The sequence below is a fragment of the Neofelis nebulosa genome, chromosome 4 (assembly GCF_028018385.1).
Source record: "Neofelis nebulosa isolate mNeoNeb1 chromosome 4, mNeoNeb1.pri, whole genome shotgun sequence".
Taxonomy (NCBI): domain Eukaryota; kingdom Metazoa; phylum Chordata; class Mammalia; order Carnivora; family Felidae; genus Neofelis; species Neofelis nebulosa.
Window position 1 is genome coordinate 68887130 of NC_080785.1, and position 24510 is coordinate 68911639.

At 39.6% G+C, this 24510-nt stretch overlaps 1 protein-coding gene across 2 annotated transcripts in view; it reads left to right on the top strand.

Annotated features, from left to right (window-relative positions):
- ASNS (asparagine synthetase (glutamine-hydrolyzing)) overlaps positions 1 to 24510 on the top strand; it is a 159606-nt gene that overhangs the window by 23746 nt on the left and 111350 nt on the right. For both annotated transcript variants that reach the window (XM_058724999.1, XM_058725000.1), the window contains exons 3-4: positions 285 to 361; positions 4706 to 4776. The gene's annotated coding sequence lies outside the window, so the exon portion shown is untranslated. The remainder of the gene's footprint in view (positions 1 to 284; positions 362 to 4705; positions 4777 to 24510) is intronic.

Genomic DNA, 24510 nt, shown 5'->3' on the forward strand with positions numbered 1-24510 from the left:
TGGACTCTTGAGATTTATAATGCTTTGCTATTTTACCTAGCCTTTTCTTTTGGCTTATAATAGCCCTTTAGAAACTTTCTTGATAAGGTCAACATAGCATTCTTGATACAAAGAATGACATTTTTAATGCTCATACTTCTCTTGACTTTCTAATGAAGACTTTTAATTCTTTTATCTTTTTCAACTTCTTACATTTCTTTGTATTAAGAACAAGTCTAAGAAAAAAATTTGGGGAGAGAGAGTTTATACTCTGCATCTGACCCTAATTTTTTTTTTCTTTTAAGCATTCCCTTACCATTTCATTTCCCTGTTCCTGTCTATGGGAATATTCATGGAGCCTTCATTATGTAGGAACACTGAGGTAAGGACTGTACTTTCCCTTCGTCCTTGGAGTCTCACCACCGTCCTATGAGATAGGTATTATTCTTAGACTTCTTTTTCAAATGAGAAAACAGACTTGGAGAGTATCCCACCCAAAGTAATAGAGTAGTACTTGGTGGAGCTGCCCTTGAAATCAATTATCTGCCTGACTCAAGACTCTCTACTGTTCACCAGCATGCTATAATGTTTCTACAGTGCTTCATGCCTCGGGTAATGATCCCTTTCCAAGTCCATTATTTCTTCAGTTTTCAGTCCTGTCTTCAAATACTTCATTCCAAGTGTTTACACTTTTACGAAGACAGCAGAGCCTGGTGGTTTAGAGCCAGGCTCTGGAGCCAGGTCGAGTGGGTCCAGATTGGGAGCCACCACACACCAGCTGTGTAACCTTGGGTGAATTAGGTAGCTTTTTGTGCCTCAGATTCCTGACCTGAAAGCAGTGGATAATAGTGCCTATTCCATAGGGTTTTAATATTTAAATAAATCATCAATACATGTGAAGTGGTTGGAACAGTTCTTGGTATACGAGAAGTGCCTGATAAAAAGCTAGTATCAGTGGTTGGTTTCTTGTTTGTTTATTTACTTATTTCCTTATTTATTACTTATATTGATTAGTTCAACGCACGTACTTACTGAGCACTGTTCCCTGTTACAGAGGGCCAGGCATGGTGCTAAATTCTGAAGGTAGAGGGATGATTACCATAGAGTCTTTCCCTTCCCGTGTTCACATCTAGTGGTGGATCATGACAGAGTGTACTCACAAGGGGGGATATGCCATATTTAAAAAGTGAACCCAGATATTGGGTGGTCATCTCAGTTCACTAATTTTGAGAGAAAATGGTTAATGAGTGGTGGAATAAGGATCTCCCTCCCACACCAGTCCTTTCTGACTCAAGTAGATCATTTCCAGAGGGCCAGTTCCTCCCATTCCATTCACCTTTTTGCAATATTACTTTTCCAGTCTTCCAACTAAGAAGTGGAATCTACTTCTTTTACCTTGAATTTGGACTAGTCACGTACCTGGCTTGGACCAATAGAACGTGGTGAAAATGATGTGGCATGACTTGGGCACGCTGATCCTATGAGGCCTTGCAGATTCCTTGGGATGTGGCTTCCATGTAAGGAAGCTGAGGCTAGATTACTGATTGAAGAGACAGGGAGTGGAGAGAGAAGCCCACCCAGTCTGCCACCATTTCAGTCACCTCAGCTGGGTGTCAGTCATGTGAGTGAAGGCTGGCACCCTGTATCTCGTAGCTTTTTTTGAGCTGCCCCAGCCAATACCATGTAGAGCAGTTAAATTTCCAATCTGCCCAAGTTGCAGAATCATAAGCAAATAAATCAAATAAATGGTTGGGTTGTTTGGGGATGGTTTGTTTCATAGCAATAAATCCCTGGAACATAAGAAGGTTTGCAGCTTCCATTTTCACTGTCTTGGAAGTCAGCCACTATATATAAAGCTTGGATTAGATAATGGAATAATGAGAGACCATGTGGAGAAAGTTAAGTCCCAGCCTTCCAGTCATTTCTGCCAAAGCCTCAGCCTTGTGGGTAAAGCCACCACCTTAGACTTTCTAGCATAGCCTAGCCACCAGCTGAATGCAGCCCTATGAGGGAGCCCCAGTAAGACTAACAGAACCACCCAGACAACTACAGATTCATGGTGGTTATTTTAAGCCACTATGTTTCGGGGTAATTTAGCTATGCAGCAATAGGTAACTGAAACACCCACAATGCACCATGGCTTCCCAGAAGTGAGGGTATTGAGGTCTTTGGCTAATGGTGTGTTGGGGAATAATAATTTTTACCATTAATCAAGTACTTTATATGTGTTAGGTACTTTACATATGTTGTTTTATTTTATTTAACTCCCATGGTAACCCTGTATGGCAGGTAGTTTGGCACATGACAAAGCTAAACTTCAGAGATGTTAAGTAACTTGCTCAAGGCCTCACAGGGGCATGGTTACTGCAGAATGGTCAGGTAGGAGGTAAATGCCTCTTTTCCTGCTTTCTCCAATTTGCTTCTTTCTATGGTGGTGATCTTCTGATGCATCTCACCAGCTTCTGGCCTCACATCACTCCAGTGGATCCAGTCAGCTCTCAATACTGAAGTCGGTGCTATCAGATGTCTGTGGGGTCTTTGGTTCACCCTTATTAACACCTTGCTGTCATTAGGATAAAGTCCATGGCATGCAAAGCCTCTTTTGCTTCTCTAGCTGTATCTCTCTGCACCTTCTTTATTTACCTTTTTGCCATGTGGAGTTCCTTGCACAGCACAGATTTGAAACCTCTTCTTGTGTCATCCCTCCAAGCTTATGCCCAGAGTGCTATGCCAGGGACACCCTCCTTGCCTTCCCCACCCCCTGACATACCATTCACCCTCCAGGACTTAACTCAAGGTTTGCCTTGACTATGAAGCCTCATTACCTGGTCTCCTCCAGGCACAGCTGTCTACTCCTCACTTGTGGCCCCACTGAAACTGTGCACTTTCCCAGCAGAGCATCGGTATAACACCTTGTTGTTTTTATCAACCAGACTCTGAGAGTCTTAATTTTTTTATTCACTCCTAGATGAATAAAACACTAACACTTAGCCTGGACTAGTCCTTAATGAGAGAAGTGCTTCAGTAAAGAAGTGAGACCCAGAAAGGATCAGGTCAAACTGTCAAGAGCCTTGAATGTCATGCTGGTGTAATCCAAATGTCTGCCACCTGGATGTCCCCAAGTCTTCCCCTTCTTGGGCCACCCTTTCCTCTTATATTCAAATTGATAGTGTCTACCTTGCATTCCACATTGTAGGGAAAGCCCACCATCACCGTCCTCTTCCTTGGGTCCTCCCCCCCCCCCCCCCAAATATCTCTGGAGCTTTAAGGACTGAGGAGTTGAGTCAGAGGCTCCCAGCTTCCTTAGTTATCTCTCACTCCCATTTCCTGCTTGTGCTGACAGGGTCATTCTTCCTGTGGCTACTTCTACACTGCTTTACTCTTGATAGATTCTGCTTCAATTCTTTTGTTCTCTCAAAACAGCTTGGACACAGGCTGTGGTGGTTGGAAGACTTCCCCCCCCCCCCCAGTTGTGTTTACAGTTTTGAATAGATAATATATTCACATGGTTTAAAAATCAAATTATATAGAAGGGTGCATAGTGAAAATTCTCACTCCTACCCCTGTGCCTGTCTGCCCTATTTCCCCCCTTTTCCCACCCTCAGTATCTATTTCATTAACTTTTTTTGGTATCCCTCTAGGATTTACTTATGCAAATACAATTCAATGCAAATATAGAAAGCTTTTTTTTTTTTCTTTCCCTTGTTGAACATTGCTGGCAAAAGCTATGAAAATATGCTGCCTGGACCCGCTTCCAAATCTGTGCTGTCGTCTGCTCTCTGTGGGGCCTTACCCCTGCCCAGAAAAATCCTCTTTTCCATTTTCCTGCAGGGATGATTTCCACAGTGACAGTATTTTTTGAAAAACAAAATCGGGGCACAGGGTCTAAGAAGTGAGTTTTTGTAAAATATGGATCCAGATAGTGGGTTTGCACTAGCAAATTGGGACCAAGGTCTCCATAGTTATTCCAACCCTCCTTAATCCTGAAGGCCAGGCTCCTTCTCTGGGATAGCAGTCTTTTAGTATTATTTAGGCCAACAGACAGGACTACAGCTCAGGAAAGAATTGAAAATGATTTAAACTTGAATATTAGGCGTCATTATCCTGACATGGGGGATGTACACTAGTCACCCTTTCCTCCAGGCTTCCTTCCAGCCTCCATCTGCCTGGGCCTCCATCCCTCTGCTTAGACCTCCTCTTCAATCTTTTCCCTTTTCTTCCAGCTCTCACTGCTGTCTCCCATTCACAGATTGCTCCCAAACCCCCTGCTTCCTTTTTGTTTCATATGTGGAGCAGTTTAGTTTGGGGTGGGGGAGGGGTCCCATGTATGGCACCCCTCTGGGGACTCTCAGAAGTAATGAGGGGCTCTTGAGCACCACTAAATCTGAGCAGTCAAGCCAGGCCATAGTAATTTGCATATAGATAGGAAGTACCCCTCATTAAGATTAATGAGATTAGTTTCTCCTTGGATTTATCATCTAACAAACATCTCACTTTTGGGGTTAGTGCATTTTATACACTGACTCCCTGTATAGTTTTAATGCAGAGATAATTAGTGTTCCCAAAATATTCCAGGTGTTCTACATTACACAGCCTCACTTACAGTTAGGTTGGGCCATGTGACCTGTTCTGGCCAATGATCTGCAAGCAGAAATGGTGTGTTTCTCTTCTGGACTAAGGCAATTAAGAGCTCATGTGCCTTTTCTATCCTTCCCCTTCCCTTCAGCATAGGCCAGGCATTCCAGATGGCATAGCTACAAGCTGCAGAGAGCCACCCGATCCACACCAGACTGCAAAGTGAGTGGGGAAAAAAAATTTTATTGTGACAAGCCATTGATATTTGAGATATTTTAATTAATATTTCATTGCATACCTATCTACTTGCACCCACACTTTTGGAAATTAAAATCTAAAACCTAAAGTCTCTAAAACAATAGAGAGAGAGAGTGTGTGTGTGTGTGTGTGTGTGTGTGTGTGTGTGTGTGTTGTTTAGGATATGCAAATGTGTCTTCACATTCTGCACGAATTACAATGTGAAAATCTTTACAATTGTTTATATGTTTGGAGGTCCTATCAATGTCTACACAAATTTTATTAAGGTATTCTAGTATCTTAGCACTCCTATTCTCAAAACCATCATGAACATGAAATATTAAATATAAGCTTATACTGTGTTGCCCTTTTACTTGCTCCCTGTTCTGTACATTCAGTTACAGGTAAAACTTCCTGCTGGCCCATTTTCAAATTTCTTCAGGCTTTCCCAGAAACAATTATGCAAAATTCTGGCTTGCGATTTGTTTTCTTAAAAATTTTCAAGGTAAATATTGTAATCCTTCCCCGTTCTTAGGGAAGTGAAATTTGTTTGGAAGCTTTCTACTTAATAACCTGTTCAAAGGCTCCTAATGACCAATCCAATTTTCTGTCATCCAAGATGAGCAAATACCAGGCCCCGTTCTGGCTCCTCCAATACCTTTTCTTCTCTTAGCAGCGTGATTTTCTCATACAGTGCTTATTTCAACTAGAATTTCAATACTTCCATGACTGTCATATAGTTCTTTTATTAGTTTTCTAGGACTGCCGTAACAAAGGGCCACAAAGGGCTGCTTAGGTGGCTCAGTCAGCTGAGCGTCCGACTTCGGCTCAGGTCATGATCTCACCACTCATGGGTTGGAGCCCTGCATCTGGCTCTGTGCTGACAGCTCAGAGACTGGAGCCTGCTTCGGATTCTGTGTCTCCCTCTCTCTGCCCCTTCCCCACTCATGCTCTCTGTCTCTGTCTCCCTCTCTCTCACTCAAAAATAAATAAACATTAAAAAAAAATTTTTTTTAAACCCAAAGTACCACAAATTGAATGGCTTGAAAAACAGAAATTTATTGCTGCACAGCCTGGTGGCTCATAATCCATGATCAAGGTATTAGCAGGGCCATGTTCCCTTTGAAGGCACCAGAGAAGGATTGTTCTAGGCCTCTCTCCTAGCTCCTTGTAGTCCCTTGGCTTATGGGAGCTTAATTCATCTAAACATGGCTTTCTCCCTGTGTGCGTGTTTGTATCCAGATTTTCTCCTTTTCACACCAGTCATTTTGGAGTAGAGGCCTACCCTACTCCAATATGACCTCTTTGAATGAATTACACCTCCAACAACCCTATGTCCAAATAAGGTCACATTTCGAGGTACCAGAAGTTAAGACTTCTCTATATTTAAATTGGGGGTGGTGGTGCTTGGGTGGCTCAGTTGGTTGAGTGTCCCACTTCGACTCAGGTCATGATCTCAAGGTTTGTGAGTTCAAGCCCCACATCCGGCTTGTTGCTCTCAGCATGGAGCCTGAGCTTCAGGATCAGAGTTTCAAATCCTCTGCCCACTCTGTCTCTGCCCCTCCCCCCACGGTCAAAAATAAAATAAACATTAAAAAAAATGAATCTGGGGGGACATAATCTAACCCAAAACAGTTATCAGTGTTTGCATTGTCAAACATATAATCATAGTGGTTAACAGCAAAAGCCTTAAAGTCATACTCATTTGTGTTGGAATCTCATTTTCTGCCGTTTGAACCTCAGTTTCTTTGTCTCTAAATGGGAGCATTAATCATTACTTTTTAGGGTTGTTGTGATAATTAAATAACATTCTGTCTCAATTTTGGCCTTAAAGACCAAAGTTTCATGGCTTCAAGACCAAAAACAAAGTAAACAATTACAAAGTACCTCCACATTCTAAACTGAGTTGCTAAACCACCTATGTGAGACATGCTCATACAGTATGAAATGACTTGGGCTGGCATATGCAATCACCCATCTTCTACTGATAATGGAGCCACGGCTGACAAGAGAATTCTGTTTTGTTTTTGTTTTGTTTTGTTTTGTTTTGAGAGTTGTTCTCCTACTCCTCATGTGGGAGGGGAGAGGAGTGATTCCCTCTCACCTCAAGTCAGGTGACAAGGACCCTTTGGAGCTTGAGGGGAAGTAGGAACTGATGTTTGACTTGTGCCTTGGGAAATTAAATGTGGAAGGCTCTGGGTAATGTTGCCTGCCTGGTGGCTGCAGGGGCCCAGATCCTCCTCACTGAGAGCAGAGCAACAAGCTGGGGAGTTTTCTCATGTGCCTGGTGGGCTGGCAGGATGGAGTTTGAAAAGGCTGCCCAAGAAGGCTTTGTGCCAAACTGGACCTCAGCAAAAAGAAGTTGGAGTAAACCATCATATACCGAAACTGAGGAGGACTCATTACTGTGCAGTCTGGAAAGATGCGGGTTGGAGGCTGGAAGGCTGCGGTGGGATTTCTTGGAGGAAGCAATGTCAGCAAGCCAGCAGAGAAAGTAGCAGCGTTGGAAATCTGCCATACCCAAAGGGCTCAAATGCCAGATTATATTCAGACCAGTTTAGAGACTTTTTTAGGGACTAGTTTTACCTCTTCCTGACCACATTCCAACCGCAGAAGATCCTGAAGCAGCCTAGTGGGGGGAAGGGACATGGGGAAGAAATATTTTACACAGAAATGGAGCAGAAACCAACCGTATTCTCTCCCCCAAAATGACAGGCCTTCCAGCCCAGAGGAAGCTCAAGCTGAGGGCATAAATAAGCTTTAAACTAGATGAGGCATTGGGTTATATGCTAATGGCCCTAGACTGGACATTTCAAGGACTGAAATGAGTTGATTTGGAGGACTGCAATGAATTGGAGGATTTTTATGATCTGAGAGTACTGAAAAAGTAAGACTTTAATTTCATTCATGGAGGAGTGGATGAATCTACCCACAGAGTTTGAGTAGGATAGAGAAAAGAATAAAACCATCCTCTGTGTGGACCCCCGTGAGTTCTGAGAGAAAGTACTCAGAAAAAGTTGCTGTTACTCTGATGCTGCTGCTAATTATTTTAGTTTCCATTATGACTGAAGAAACCCACACCATCTTTCATAGCGATGTCAATGTGTAGTTCCAGGGGAATAGAAACCATTCCAGCAAATTTTAAGCAGAAAAGAGATTTAATACAAACAGTTAGGTGCTTGCAGAATCATTGGCGAGCTGGAGGAGCAGCATCTAAACCGAAATGCCAGAAATAACTCCCAGGAGATAACTATTCATCTGGTTTCCTAGGGGAGCTCTTGCCCCTGCCACAGTCGTAAGTGAATACAGTCAAGAGTCTTTTGGGGAAACTTTTGAATCTTGCAGACACTGCTGTCATTGCAATCTGAGGATCGTGAAAACACTGTCACCCTTGCAGTCACTAACTTCTAACCCTCATGGAGCTAGACAGTGAATATTTGGGATGTGGTTGCAAAAGAACTCCAATGTCTGCATGGTCTTACTTGCCAGGAGCAACAAATGACAGGCAGGTGGCCCTGATCTCGCCCCTTCTTTTCAAGTCTCTTGAATGTATTTAACTCACAATCCGAACATTAGCTGTGAAAGAGTCAGAGAAATGTGCTTTGGAGCTTTTGAGCCTTTGCAGTATAAGAAGAAACCACAGAAGAATTCAGAATGGTTGCTAAGAGCTGGTATTTCACATCCACCATGATGGTCCAGGCCTATGAAAAGACATACAATGCCAGTGGCCCCAGCTTCTAGCTAGAGGACCAAATACTGGATTCAGTTGGATTTTTAAAAAATCAACTTTATTGAAGTATAATTTGCATATAATAAACCGCACCTATTTTAAGCATACAGTTCAATGAATTTTGACAAATATAGTGCAAACATAATCAACCCCATAATCAAAATATAAAATTTTTCCATCATTCAAAACAATTTCCTTTGTATTTCTTTTTAGTCAACCCCCTCATTTCCCTTTGTCCAAGCAACCACTGATCTGCTTTCTGTCTCTATAGACTACTTTTCTCTGTTCTAGAATGTCATGTAAATAAAAGCATGCAGTAGGAAACAGCTGTTTTTAATATTTACAAATAGTTGTGTTTTTTATTTTTTTCTTACCAAGTATCCAGCACGGCGTAGTAGAATACTATGAAGCCAGACAAACGCAGGGTTGGATCCCAACTCTCCCACCTAACAGCTCTTGACGTAACAAGTTGAACTTGCTGGGCTCAAATTTCTTAACTGTAAAATGGTAATTTAAAACAAAAATAAAAACAAAAAACATCTGCAAAGGTTAGAGCTAATAAATGAAAAGGACACAAATGGCACTCCATGAAAGGTAACCATCATGATTCTTCTTGATGATGGCCTGTTATTTCCTGTTTATGCTGGTTTTCCAGTCAATTGTATCTAAACTACAGTGCTTGGGAGAAGAGTTTTATTGCTGACTTTCACACATGACTGCTGTAATGACAATTAGAATTATTCTCTAGAGTATCAGATTGCTTCACATCTGGATTCTACCATTCACTACGTGACCTTGTGAAAATTCTGAATCTTTCTGTACTTCAGTTTTCTCTTCTGTAAAACAGGAATAATAACAATACCTAGGATTGCTACACAAGTTAAATAAGGTAATATATATTACCTTAGTAAATACTCAACAATGGTTAGCTATTATTATCTTTATATTGAAATGTTTCTGTCTCCACACCTTTATCTAAACTCCTTCCTCTGAAAGAAGTGCCCTTCTCTTTCTTTTCTGGCCAATTAAATTTTCTCATTCTCACCCCCAAGAACCTCCCCCTCCTACAAAATAACCTTGTACCCTCTTATTTGGCACTTATCTTCCCATACTTTATATTACCATTGAATCATAGAATGTTTGAGATTGAAAAAAATGGTTCATGTGAACGCTCTCATTTTACAGCTGATGTGATAGAGATCCACTAAGGATAAATTATTTATCAAAATCGTATCTTTAGAACACAGATTGGGTTAGGACTTGGTCTCCTAAGTCTCAGTCTTGTGTCCACAGCATGATTTAAAGTGCTTAGCACACAATATTCAGTTACTGGCTTATTGAGTGAATTCCTAAAATATACTGTGCTCAGTTGATTTCTAGAGCCAAATCCAAGGACTTTGCTTGCCATAGTAGGTAAGCTCTTGTCATTCTCTGAGATTAAAGAAATGATATTCAGCCCTGTCAAAGTAAAATCACAAAGTTTATCAGGAAAACCATCTGAAAGTAAGTCATGCATATTACACGGTGTGAGATGGATATGCTGTATGGCAGGATGTGCTGCACAGGTTTTATGAGGTGGATGTGAACTCTTGCTGATGCTGTGGTGCCAGTTCTTTTTTGGCTAGTCATGCATTTATGAAGTCTTGCTATCTAATTGCAAAGAAAATACTTTCTATCGCCAGTTTGGTCTTATGGTAAATATTTAAAAAAGAATTTCAATATCTTTAGCCCAGTAAAGTAAAAGCTCCTATACTATACCCACAAGGCAAACACAATTGGGTAAAGAATAAAATGCAGGCATGATTGCTTGTTATATATGCTATATATGTTTGCCGGATGGCAGTTACACAGCTGCTCAAGTCCTGAAGAACTAAGTGTAATCTCCAATAGTGTCTTGATGTCCCCATGCCACTTTGGCTTTAGGTGAGAAGGAAGTTCAATATGCATATTCTGGGAAGGAGGGGTGAGAGCAAGAACATGAGGAAATTAAGAGGGACCTCCTTTTAAGAAAAAAAAAAGTTGAAGAACTCTCCAAGATCTTTCACAATTTTTTAAATGTTGTACACCGAGGGTCCCCAAGATCACCCCCCAGGTCCAGTGGTTTGATAGAAAGGGTCTCACAGAACTTAGCATCTATTTGTGCTCATGGTTAAAATTTATTACCAGTGAAAACACACGAAGCGAAATCAAAAAAGGAAAAGATGCATCAGGTGAAGTTGGGGGAAATATCAGGTTCCAGGTTGGAAGAGCCTCTCTCAGTGGGCTGGCTTAATTCCTTCAGCAATGAGTGGTGATAACACATGCAAAGTGTTGTCTACTGGGGCAGCTCATTAGTGACTTGGTGCTCAAGGTTTTTATCAAAGGTGGTCACATAGGCACCCTTTGCTCATCACGTACCCAAATCCCAGACTTGTAGAAGGAAAGCACATGTTCAGCATATGCCAGACTGTTTGTAGAAGCAGTCTAGCCATAGGGAGCCACCTTGTCATTTAGGGAAAGTTTTATGTCAGTGTCGGGAACTGTTTCGCAGCCATGTTCCCCGATGCCAGCCAAGGGCCACTTTTGCAAGTAAACCTTTCAAAGACTAGCAGTCTCAGGTCTACTCTGCTAACTCTTTTCTGCATATACTATTTTCTTTATTCCAGTATACATCAAGACATAAGAAAGACAGCTATCGTAACCCCATTTGAAATAAGTAACCTGTAGTAAGGATGGTTTACATGGCTTATCTAAAGTCCTACTGAGTTAGTTGGGTGGGATGGCTCGACTTACCTGAGGACTCAATCTCGGCTGTTATTCGGGTTCTCAGTTCTTCTCCACATTGCATTTCCTGGAGGTGCCAAGATGCTGCGAGGACAGTTTATTCACTTGATTCCTGGGCTGGGATGGCTGGACCAGTCAGGTCTAGTGCTCTTTCTATGCAGATTTGCCATATAGATATCTTGGACTTCCTTACAGCGTGACGATTCCACATACATGGACTTCTTGTGTGATGGCTGGCTTCCCTCAGAGCAAATGTTCTACAGCAGACCTGGGTGAAAGTCCTGGAACATCACTTCTGTTACATGGTTAGTTAAGTAAATTCCAAAGGCCAACCTAGATTCAAAGGGAAGGAATTGGACTCCAGATCAAGAATAACAAAGAATTTGCAACTATCTTTAATATAGTGCAATAAATAATTTATCTGAATATGTTAGCATTATCCATTTCTATTGTAGTCATACACTTTGTTCTTTTATTTCTCCCACTGGACTATAAATTTCTTAAGGGAAGAAACACCGTCCACCTCAGTTTCTAATTCCCTACAATGTTAAGCAGTACTTTATTTATAGCACATATTGAATAATTATTTGTTGAATACTATTAAATGTTTACTGCATGGCAAACACTATACTAAATTCTTTACATTGATTATCTTCTTTAGTCCTTACAACAATCCTGGGAGGGAGGCATTATTATTATTTACATGTTTTAGATGAGGAAACTAAGGCCCAGAGTAATAAAGTTACCTGCCTAAGGGCACATTGCTAATGGCAGGATTTGAACTCAGACTGACTCTAGAACATATGCTAAATCATTACACTCTATTGCTTTCTTTATGGACTGCACTTTGCATAAAGAGGAAATCTCCAAAAATCCAAATTATGGTACTCTGCTGTGCAAAAAGAGAGGTCTTAGGAATGTGAAGCCTTTTTTTTTTTAGTTCCATTTTCTGTGTTATTGAAGAAGTGGGAAAGGAAGCATGAAGAGAAGGATAAAGAACGATAATAAGCCTGAAAGGAATACTGTCAAGGCCATGTTATGTAATCTTGAACATTATATAGTCTTGAGGTATTTGTAATCTTGAAAAACCACTTTAAAAAATCTGTGAAATGAATGCAAAGGATGAGATGAAGAAAATAAATACAAAATGGCCAGAAGTTCCATACCATGTTATATAGGCTTTGGGTTATATTTGATCCTGAACCATTGATCATTTTTATTTTTAAAATTATCTATGCTAAGATGTGAAGTCTAAGGGTAAAATGCCTGACTTGTGATGTATCTGTCATTAGAACATAGTTAAGTTATAAACTTTCTTCCTTGAAATAGTAAGGGGGGGATGATTAAGTGCCCATCGAGGCAGCAATGTCATAGATGAGCCTTCCTTGGGAGAGCAGATATTTCTGATTAGAAGGAATTGAAGGGGATTCCAAAGTATCTGAAAGTAGAGGAAGGAGGGTGGCAGTGAAGAGAATCCTAAATACAGAAGAGAATAAGAATGAGGAGAGGGAGGTGAAATCTCAAAAATCTGTTCGTGGAATGGTTTTTCCTGGGATGGTGACGGAAGCATACAGGACTATCAGGATAGATTCTGCTGTGAGTAACAAAAAATATAATAATGTCTGACACAGTTTGGACATCTATTTCTCTCTGACATGAAAACACATCTGGAGGAGAAAGGTCCAGAGTTCTATGTTTGCTCCATGGATTTCAGGAAATCCAGTTCTTTCTATCCCTCTTCCTCTTTACTGTGAGCTGACACAAGCCAATGAGGTCCCACACAATTCGTAGGGTTTTTTGGTAGAGAACAATAGATTCAAAGTACTTCTCCAACCTTGCTCCTAGGTGCTAATCAAGTCTCAGAACAGATTCTGCCACAAAAGTGAATATTTTTTAATAAAACATTTATTTGTAAGCAAGCATAAGAATATAGTATCTGCTCTTTCAATTCAGTGAGGTCTCAATTCCAATCTCTTCCAACCTCCAGTCTTACCTGGAGTAAAAAATCCAATCGAGGCAGTCATGACAACATTCCAAAAACAGGAATACCCCAGGTAGTCCAAAACCAAAGGCTTGACCCAGGGTCATTAGAGATCAAGCCTCAGGTACCATTCCTAAAAGTATGGGCTGCAGGCCTCACTGGATTCTCTTACTCTATTCATCCACGAGTGGGAAGTGTTTCTAGAAGATTTTAGTCAATGTTATGTCATACATATCTTTAAGTTAACCAGTGAGAGTTCCTTTTTCACATTCATTATACTAGTTGGCAGACTGCTAATTTCACCCTTAAAACCCCATTTCTGAAATTCACTGTGAACATTAGCAGTGAGTCTGGTGTTGATCCAGATATTGATGACAGAAACACTTAGAGTACTCTCTTGTAGGATATGGGTTTTTTGACTGGAATATCAGGGTGTACACTTTCAGTTAAGCTTCTAGCTGACAGCACCTGGGTTGCAGTTTAACCTAACTAGGACAAATAAAATAATTTAACGTAATTGTCACCCTCAAAACATGGCTTGCATATATATTTCTGCTTAGATCCCATTGGCTGGAAGTTGGTAACATGACCACATTCAACTGCAAGTGGGATGGGGAAGGTACCCTTTTCCTAGCAGCCTCTATGTCGAGATGTCATAGATATTGCCACAAACTTCACAGAAACTTTGTGAATTCTGCATGGCCTCCCATGCAGAGGACAGACTCAGTATAGTTGCTCAATATTTTCACTTGTTATTGCAATAAATAAGTCCTACTCCACCCTCAGCCTGTGGGAAACTTTCCAAGTATGAGAAATAGTCCCATGTCTTCCCAGAAATGGATCAGAGATGTAGCAATAGCTTAATGGTAGATAGATGTGTGAAGGCAAAGATTTCTTCTATCAAATTCTCTTATGTTCCAGTTTTACTAGGATTTTGCTACTAAAACTGTGTGCCCTAGGAAACTCCTGCATCACCTGGGAGCTTGTTATAAATGCTGAGTGACTCCACATTTTAACAAGATCAACAAATGATTCCTATGCATGGTCAAGTTTGAGAAGAAGTGTTTTTGAATGCTTCCTTCTCCTTTCTCAGTGCTCATGAACCTGAATATACTGTCACTGGGGCCAAAGCATTTCCTCCAGCAGGGCAACTTTGACCTAGAGCACAAAAGTAAATCTTGGAGAATTCATGGACAAATGGTACATTACAATTTAGATCATAAATTCCTCAGCATGCCATGTAGATTAGCTTATTATCCTATGCAAAAAGTGATTAACATATATTTCTTTGGTCTCTGAGTAGAAAGTAACTAGAATAATATATTAAGAGCAAATCTGTTTGGATGGTGGAACTCTGGATAATTTATTTTTCCAATTTTGTCATTCTTTTTCAGAATTTTCTTTTATGAACAAACTAAAGTGGAAAAAAATTATTGTTTGAAGATGGTATGAAGCATTTTTTTTTTTTTAGTTCTAGCAATCAGATAGCTGAATAGAAGCAAATCTCTAAGTGGCCTGGAAGAGAACGGCAGTGGCATGGATCATTATGATTCCACCCAAGACAAACTTCTGCACTTGCCAAAATAAACTGCTTATTCACCAAAGATGGGCAGTGCTTATTTTGGAACATTACTCTTAACTGCTGACTTTTGCAATTTAAAAATTTTAATATTATTTCCTAAGTTTGTTTTAAATGTATTTTCATTTTGAAACTTGGCACTAAAGTTTAATAAAATTTTCTTCTGGTAATTGAAATGATTCAATTCAACTACATTAATTGGATAGCTGAAAGTTACATAGTTCTGAATCTTTTTTTTTTTTTTTTTTTTTGGAGGGAATGTAGAAGAGATTAAAGAACATGGTCCCTGAATTCAGGAGCTCACTTTAGAAGACTATTGTAGAGGGTTGATGGGGGGTGGGGGAGAGGGGAAAGTGGGTGATGGGCATTGAGGAAGGTACCTGTTGGGATGAGCACTGGGTATTGTATGGAAACCAATTTGACAATAAATTATATTTAATAATAAAAAAATTATTTTCTTTACACCAGCATTTTTTACACAGATAGAACAAACAATCCTAAAATTTGTATGGAATCACAAAAGACCCCAAAGAGCCAAAGTAATCCTGAAAAAGAAAAGCAAAGCTGGAGGATTCACTGTTGAACATATTCCAAACCCCCCACCCCCCCCCAAGAAAAAGAAAGAAAGTAAGAAAGAAAGTAAAAGAGAAACAAAAGCCTAATGATTTATTGTGACTGACTCACTTATTCCATGTATGCTTGTTTTTCTTTTGTCTTTATGCTTATAGTTCATCAGTAATATCATAAAATCAACTGTTTGCCACTCAATTATTTAGAATAAATTAAGAAAAAAATGAGAGCAGAATGTGGCGGAAAAAAGACTATTGTAGAACTCTTTTATAACTCTTTTAAAATTAGGACTCAAGTATAGTTAAATAGTTTTTTTCTGGCTGGATATTCTTATAACTCTCTATATTCATTCCAAAACCCATGATATATCTGATCATTTGATATAAAACCAAGGAGAAATTCTAGATTCAAAGATCAAGATGCAGAGAGAGGATAGTACTGGAGTAAGACATGAATTCACAGTAGCAAATATGGAAACACATTGAAGTCATTGAGTCTTTTTCTTAAGACTTCTGGAGAAAGATGAAGGACAAACGAAGGGAGCAGTGGAAGCATTAGGTTTCCTTAATGTGTTTTTGGCAGGAAATCTTATAGGAGAGTTCACAATGGAAAATTCATGTCTAGTCCTTGACTTTTGAAACAACAAAATTGAAATCGCCCCCAAGAAATTTTTACTCTAGTGGTGCGATTAGATTAAATTGACTAAAGAGTCAAGGATTGGGGAAAAAGACCCTACATTCTATTAGAGGATTAAAAAAAAACTTCCTAATTCTTATGACATTTTAATTTGTGTACTGATTGATATAGATGTATATTTTTATGCATAGCTTTGTTAATAGATAGTTCTTTGTGTTTTAGGAAACAAACCCCAGGAAATGAAGATAATAAAGTTAAGGCTTTTTTATTTTTTGGTTGCAAGAAATAAATACCCACTCAAATTACCTCCATTATTAGGAAGGAAATTTTGTTTCAGTGTTACAGATATTTCACAGATTCTGTGCAATTGGGCCTCACACAAATCAGACAGCTGTTCAGAACCAAGATAAATTCTTTCTCAATCTCAGCCTCTTTTCCACATTTATATCATTTTCATCTCTCTGAAGATAAGTTTCATTTGTTTGCCCATCATCTTCCAAATGGCTGCCTCAACCACTAAGTTGACATGACTTTGCCATTTTAATGCCCACCACTGACCAGCAACAATCTCTGTATTTTATAATTTGAAGTCATAATGGAGGGAATCTGATTAGTCTAGGTATCTGTTCTAGTCAAGCCACACCAATCAAAGGTCTCTGATCAATCAATGGGTTGGCTGCCCATTTGGGGGAGATACTTGGTTTAATCAGCCAAGGCTGGGAGAAGGAAAGGTAGTATGTGATGTGCTGGGCTACCCTATTCTTCTGGGCATATTCTTACTTCAGATAAAGTATAAAGAAAGGAATAAATTGAGGGTGGCCTTAACAAGCCCAAATTTATAAAGCGAAGCTATAGAAGATAATACCTATGAAAATAAATAATACAACTTCACTAAGTGACCAAATAAATAGTATGGCAAAAAAGTACAAAGGCCTAAAAATTTAGTATGAGCTATAGTAAGCTGAGAAAGCTTATGATAACATGGAATATTAGAAAGCTGAAGGATTGTCAGATATGCCAAAAAAAAAAAAAGTAGGAAAAGAATGTGTTCCTTGAGTAATAAGTTACAGATTAAAATTAACATTAAATTGTCTAAAGAATTCTAGCTTAAGATGGCTGAGGAAGCGTATGCTCAGGAATAAAAATATATAAAAAATGAAAACAAAATAACACAATGAAAGGAGTAAGAGGGAGTAAGAAGGTTTATTGGTAGACAAAAGATTTCAACAAATTTCTGGAAGATACAAAACAGATTAATGAGTTTTGTTTGATGAAGCAGAGTGGAGGAAGTCGTAGCCAAGAACTCCCCTCCAGCTGACTGAGCCCCAGGCAGGCCCTAGATTTTGACATAGCAAATACAATACAGTACAATAGGGGATGGGCCTGAGACAATGGACTGAAAGAATTTGCAGACAGCCCTTTAGCCCTGGGCAAAAATCGGAAAGTTTAAATAATCTTAAGAAACTGCCTAGGAAGAACTTGAGCAGATGACTACAGAAAACACTCCCAGGGTAAATGCCTCCTTATTCTGGCATATAAAGGGTCCCAGGGTTATAGCTGGCTTCATGCCTGCCTAAACTCTGTTGAAGCCTACCATCAACCAGCCCATGTGCATGCAGTTCCCAGAGGGTCTTTCTACTGCCATTTTCTCTTTTTGATTTTTGTTTGTTCTTTTAATTAATTAATTAATTAATTTTTAAAATAATTTATAGTCAAGTTAGCTAACATGTAGTGTATATGGTGTAGTCTTGGCTTTGGGAATAGATTCCCGTGATTCGTCACTTACATACAACACCCAGAGCCCATTCCAACAAATGCCCTCCTCAATGCCCAACACCCATTTTTCCTGTTCCCCCCCTACCCCCATCAACCCTCAGTTTGTTCTCTCTATTTAAGAGTCTCTTATGGTTGCCTCCCTCTCTGTTTGTAACTTATTTTTACCTCTCTTCCCCCATGGTCTTCTGTTAAGTTCCTCAAATTCCACATATGAGTGAAAACACCATATTCTCTTTTTTGAAAAAGCTTTTTTTTCCCCTTATTTTGGCACAATCTTATTTTATTCTTATTTTGGCATAATTTTAGATTTATAGAAAAGTTGGAGAAGTGCAAAGAATTTCCATATACACTATGCCTAAATTCCTGTAATACTAACATTTTAACATATTTTTTTTATCTTTTTCTCTTTCTTAACAAACAGGTGTGTGTGTGTGTGTGTGTGTGTGTGTGTGTGTGTGTGTATTTTATTTTTTGCTGAACCATTTGAGAGTCAGTTGTAGACATGACGCCTCATTATACTTAAATACTTAAGTGTATATATTTTTTTAAACATGCTCTTACACAAAGAAAAATTATCAAAAATCAGAAAATTAACATTGATATAATATAATTATCTAATTGTAGATCTTATTCATATTTTGCCAGTTATTTTTTAACATATTCTTTTTAGCAAAAGAAATTTCCAGATCATGTTGCATTCAGTTGCCAAGTCTCTTCTTATCTTTTTTAATGGGAACCAGTCACCAAACACTATTTGTGTTTCATGATATTGACATTTAAGGCTACTCTTCAATTATATTGTAGAGTATCAGTGAGTTTAGGTTTGTCTACTGTTTCCTTGTGATTAAATTCAGGTTATACACTTTTGGCAGAATACCACAGAAGTAGGTGTTTTTCTGAGTGTATCTTATCAGGAGGCATATGATGTTAATTTGTCTCATTATTGCCTCATTCTTAATGTGAACAGCAACCAAGAATTAATAGATATCAGATGAAATTCTCCAATATGAAAAGGAAAACTCAAGATAAATTAACAGAAGAAAGAAGGGAAGAAAGGAAGAAGGGAGAGAAGGAAGGGGGAAAGGAAAGAAAAGAAAAGAAAGAAAGAAAGAAAGAAAGAAAGAAAGAAAGAAAGAAAGAAAGAAAGAAAGAAAGAAAGAAAGAAAGAAAGAAAGAAAAAGAAAGAAAGAATTCAGAGACCAGAAGTATACTTCAAAATAGGAGATACTTTCCAATTGGTAGCTTCTGAGATGTAAAAGCTATGGCATATATAAAACAAGAAAAGTGTGTGCTGTTACGAAGAAATACAACTCTTGGAAAATAAAACTGTAATTGCAGAAATTAAAAAAAAAATAGTAAGATTTAAAGATGAAGTCAAGAAACTCATCTAGAAAATAGAACAGAAAGAGAGAGATGGAATATAAGAGATAAAAGACATAACAAATCAATGCGGGGATTCTGTATTAAGGTCAGATTTAACTGCATTATATAATAGGAAGTAATAGAAGAATCAGAGATTGACAAGACATAAGTCTCTCATTCACATAAAACAAGTAGGTATTTCTGAAGTGGTTTGGTGACTTCGGTGAGTCACCAGGAAAGTAACCAGGCTGTTACTTTCCAATTCTATCATCTAGTAAATGGTTTCCATTGTCAAGGCCATGTTACAGTCCAGGATGGCTGCTGGAACTGCAGCCATTTTGTCTGAATCCAGTCCAAAAAAGGAGCAAAGCCAAAAGGAGAAAGAAAAAGAAAGAAGGAAAGAAAGAAAGAAAGAAAGAAAGAAAGAAAGAAAGAAAGAAAGAAAGAAAGAAAAGTTCTTCCAAGCTGTGGCAACTATTTTTAAGCAGCTCTCCCATAATTCTACTTACATCTCTTCTGTCAAACGTAGTTGCAAGGAAAGGTAAGACATGTAGTCCTTCATTCTGGGCAGTGATACGATAAGATAAAGACCAGGATACTTTGAATTAGGAAGCTAGAAGATTCTGCACATGGTTTAATATGCAATGTAGCTTCTAGAGCAGAAAGGAGACCCAAATTATTAAATTAAAAGGACCTAGCAAATATCTAACAGGATACATTTTTATACACATGGTCATAACTATTTGAAATGTTGGAAATTGAGGGATAAAAAAGTATAATTTCAAACAAAGCAAAACATGTTTAACAAATACATAAAAGGTGCTTCACCTTGTTTGAAAAATTAGAAGACTGCTGATGAAAACAAAATGAAATACTTTTTAGGATTAGCTTCGAAAAATTAAGTTATTAAAAATATCCCATGTTAGTGAAGGTTTTGAGAAAGTTTGCTCAACAACTATTGGTATATATATATATAAGTAAATCCAGCCTTTTGGGATGAAATTTTGGCAGCATTTATCAAAATATAAATGTATTGGTTTTCTTTTGCTGCTGTAACAAATTACCACAAACTTCAGTGGCTTTCAACAATACATATTTAAAATACACACACACACACACACACACACACACACATTTATTAACTTAAATTCTGAAGGTCATGGTCTAGTATGGGTCTTGATTAAAATCAAGGCCTCATCAGGGCTGTGTCCCTTTCTGGAGACTCTAGGGGACAATCTGTTTCTAGCTTATTCCCCTTGTTGGCAGATTCAGTTCCTTGCAGATGTTAAATCTGAGCTCCTCATTTTCTTGCTGGCTGTCAGCTGGGGGCAGATCGGGTTCCTAGAGTCCACCTGCAATCTTTGGCTCATGGTCCCCTTCTTCCATCTTCAAAGCCAGCAGTGACAGCTCAAATCTCTCTCATACTTCACATCTCTTCCTTATCTTGTGTCAGCTCTGATCCAGTCAGAAAAGAGAGCTTTTGAAAACTCACATGATTAGGTTGGGTCCACCCAGATAATCCAGAATAATCTCCCCAGCTCTAAGTCGGTAAATTTAATCATGTATGCCAACTGTCTTTTGCTATGGGAAAGAACAGATTTTTATGTTCTGAGGATTAAAGCATGGAATCTTTGAGGGTGTGGGGAGCATGATTCTGCCTGTCTCAGTAAAACATACATTTCCTTTCACCCAGCAGTTACACACATAAACACAACTCCCACACCTTAAAATCTAAGAGAGAAAGAGACAGAAAACAGAAGATTTACAAGGACAATTACTATTAATTGCATCAAACTTACCATCATGAGATGCTAAGAAAAATATGGAGGCTTTCAAAATTCTGGGGGAAATAATTTTAGATCTAGCTTGCTGTGCTCAACCAAACTATTAATGAAGTTGGTGAAAGGGTGGGGGAAGGGGTGATTTTCAAATATTTAAGGATTAGAATTTTTCTTTCCAAGTTTTTTAAAAAAATTACTTGAGGATGGATTTCACCAATAAGAGAAAGTGATCTAAGAGAGGTGGGTGTGGGGCACAGGGAGCAGGGAAGTGAAGTCGCAGGATGATAGGGGAGCAGCAGGTTGCAGTGCACCCCACTGTCACTGGAGCAGGATGGAGAACCCTGGATAGAAAGACGGCAGTGGCTTGGACCTTGAAAAATCTGAGGATATAAGAAAGGCATAGAACCCATGGTCAAAAAGCAACATGTCCTGTTCTAAGCGACTGTTGAAATGTTAAAAAAAAAAAAGCAACCAACCAGCAACTGTTTTTGAACCACAGTTTTTGAACTGTTTGGGGGAATATTCTCTTTTGAGTAAAAAAAAGGCAGTCATGGCCTTGAAACTGTGTAGGAGAGAACAGTGCCTGTGCACACACACCTATAAGCCTGATCACAATCTGGACATGTTTGTTTATGATGCTTTGTGTGGGGAAATGTCTGGAGAGTTACCGAACATGAGGTTAATAGTGATTGCGGTTAGAGATGACATTTGAGTGACTTTTTTTTCTTTTCATTTATGTGTATTTTTCAAAGTTTTATAATGTGACCATGTATTAATTAGCTATGTGATTTAGATAGTGTCAGTGACTTTTAAAACAATGTAGAGAAAATTGTGACATCATTATGGGAAAGACATAAGGGCTTTGTTGATAGAAGATGGCTTTGACTCCTGGCTTTGGTACTTGTAAAGCAAACTGGGACAGTCGGTCACCCTATTTTCCTCTAAGACCTACCAGGATCAGCTAAAAGGCTAAAAGTATTCAAAGGGCCTTCCAGGCATACATTCAATTTTGCTGTGCCTTACTGTGCCCAGCGCTGTGCCAGGCATGAAAAACTGAGAGGAACAAGATACAGACTCTGTCCTGAAGATGCTCCAAGTCAGAAGAGGAGCAGACCAGGAAAATTGTAGTCACATCACAGAACGGCAAGAGCTGTCCTTTGTGTAAATATGGAATGCCCTGGAATCCTAGAAAAGTGACAGTGCCCCTCAAACTAGGGAGGGTCCAATGAGGCTTCTCATAGGAGGCAACATAAGATGTGTTCTGAAAGTCAAATAAGAATAAGCCAGACAGAGGACCTGAAAAGGGCATTGTAGGCAGGGCAGTGGTGGCCTGAAGCAGTCGGAGCCCCAGGGGCATGTGATCCTGTGTTGGTGGCTGGGAGCCAGGTCTCAAGAGGCTGGGGAGCCCTATGAAAGTGACTGGACTTTTACAAAAATCCCTCTGGTGGTTGTTCAGGAGGTGGATTGGAAGAGAATGAGAAAGGGATTATGTGTGATGCTGAGAGTTTAGAAGGAAATTAGGTGACTCCTGGAAGGCATCCCTGCCCTCCCTGTCTAATCAGATTCCCTCTTCCTCCCCTATTCTCCACCACATCCTGCTTGTTTCCTCCTCACTACTTACATTTATAATCTTAAATTAATGTGTTCACGTACTTGTTTATGGTTTTTCTCCTCCATTGTACTGTAAAACTTTCAGGGCAGGGGCAATGCTTCATTCACCAAAATAGTGTAAATTCCTACACCTAAAGAGTAGTAGGCACTTGTTGAACAAATAATGCCCAGAATAAGGTAAAAACTAAAGAGATGGGGAAGAGAAGAAAGGGCATATTTGAGAATCAAGATGCAGAAAAAGACAGAACTTGGTGATTGATTGAGAAAGCTGTGCTGGATGAGGGTTGGGGGTTAGGGAGAGAAAGATGGAAACTTCCAGGGACCTGACTTGAGAGAGGTCAAAACCCAGATGGTGGTTGTAGGGTGAGTGAGGGTGAGGTGAGGTGAGGTGAGGTGGAGTGGGTGGAAAGGCGGGGGGGGGGGGGGGGGGGGGTGAGTGAGTAACAGAGAATGAGTTCTCATCAAAGAAGTACTGGAACCTGAACTCATCCCACAGGTGTGAGTCTCTTGCCTTCCTGCTTTCACAGTGGTTCTTGATCTTTGCTACACCTTAGAATCACCTGGAAAATCCCCATACCTGGGACCCTACCTAGACAGATGGAATCCGAGGATAGGGGCTGAGCGTGAGTCTTTTAAAGCTTTTAATGTCCTGATCTTCAGTTAAGACCTTTTTCCTAAGATGAACAATTCCCTTCCTGCCCCTTCATTTCATTCAGCCAGCAGCTCACTGCTGCCTGTCCTGTTCCAAGAGGCATCAGCTGGCTTCCATTCTTCCTCTTGACCAGGATTGAGTCCTGGCACTGAACCACCCCCCACCCCCCCCCCACCCCACCCCCCATCCCCACATATCTGGGCCTCACATTTTCCTCTGCCTGGCATGTGTGTCTCTGTAGCCAATATTTGCATTTGTAAAGGACTGCACTTAATGCTTAATGGTGTGTTTTGCTTAGTAAGTGTACAGGATATGAATTACTTAAGTTTTCCTATTTCCTTTTGAACCTTGGCAAATGTCCAGATGATTTTCTCTTGCCCTATACATTTTCTTCAAACATTTCACAATTTGAACCCATTTGGGTAAATCCAATGACTCAATACCCAATTTCTAATTTCTTGCCAATAAGCAAGGTGCATTTTTCTGGTTGGTAGTGTGGCAAGGGGGAGTCACAGCACGTTGTACACTGAAACAAAATTGGGCTGCAGTTATATTCTGGGGTGATCCCTGGTGATTTATATTATGGACATTACTACCAGTTTCTGTGGTTATCAAGACCCCAATTACACTACTGGGTATAATAAGACTCAGAAGTGCTAAGAAACTACTGACTGAAGCTTGGCTGTTATCAATTAATATGTTAAAAATCAATAGATTTTTTTTCCTTCAGAATTTGCAGGTGATTTAAGCATAGAAACTGCTTGCATCCTATGTTCCTTATTTGGTTTATGTACATACTCTTTGGTTCTGAAGACAAGTTTTGAACTTTTAGACTTTGATTTTGTGAAAAAGCTTCTTGGTATGCTGCTGAAAGGGAGAAGGCTCTTTTCCAGTGTAAGCCTAATGAGGGAGCAGAGAAAGGGTCTTCCCAGGGCATGGAGCCTCATGTCCCAAGCCAGGAGGGCTTGGTTTGGTCGACGACCTGCAAGTGGTTAGATGACTGGCTTGTAGCTGGGTGGGTCTAGGTGAAGGACTGGGTTGAAGGGGTGGGAGGGCAGGGGCCAGATTATGGAGGTTTATACACTTGTACGTGACCCCCGCCCAATCTGTAGGCTCCTTCCTCCACTGCGTCCTGCACATCATTCTTCCCAAAGTAGAGATTTGATCATTTGCTTCTCACTTAAAATAAAACAAAGACTTCACTAGTTCCAGGTTGCCCAATAAATAAAGACTGAATTCTTTAGACTCTTTAAGTCTAGTTTTGAGATCTTTCTCCTG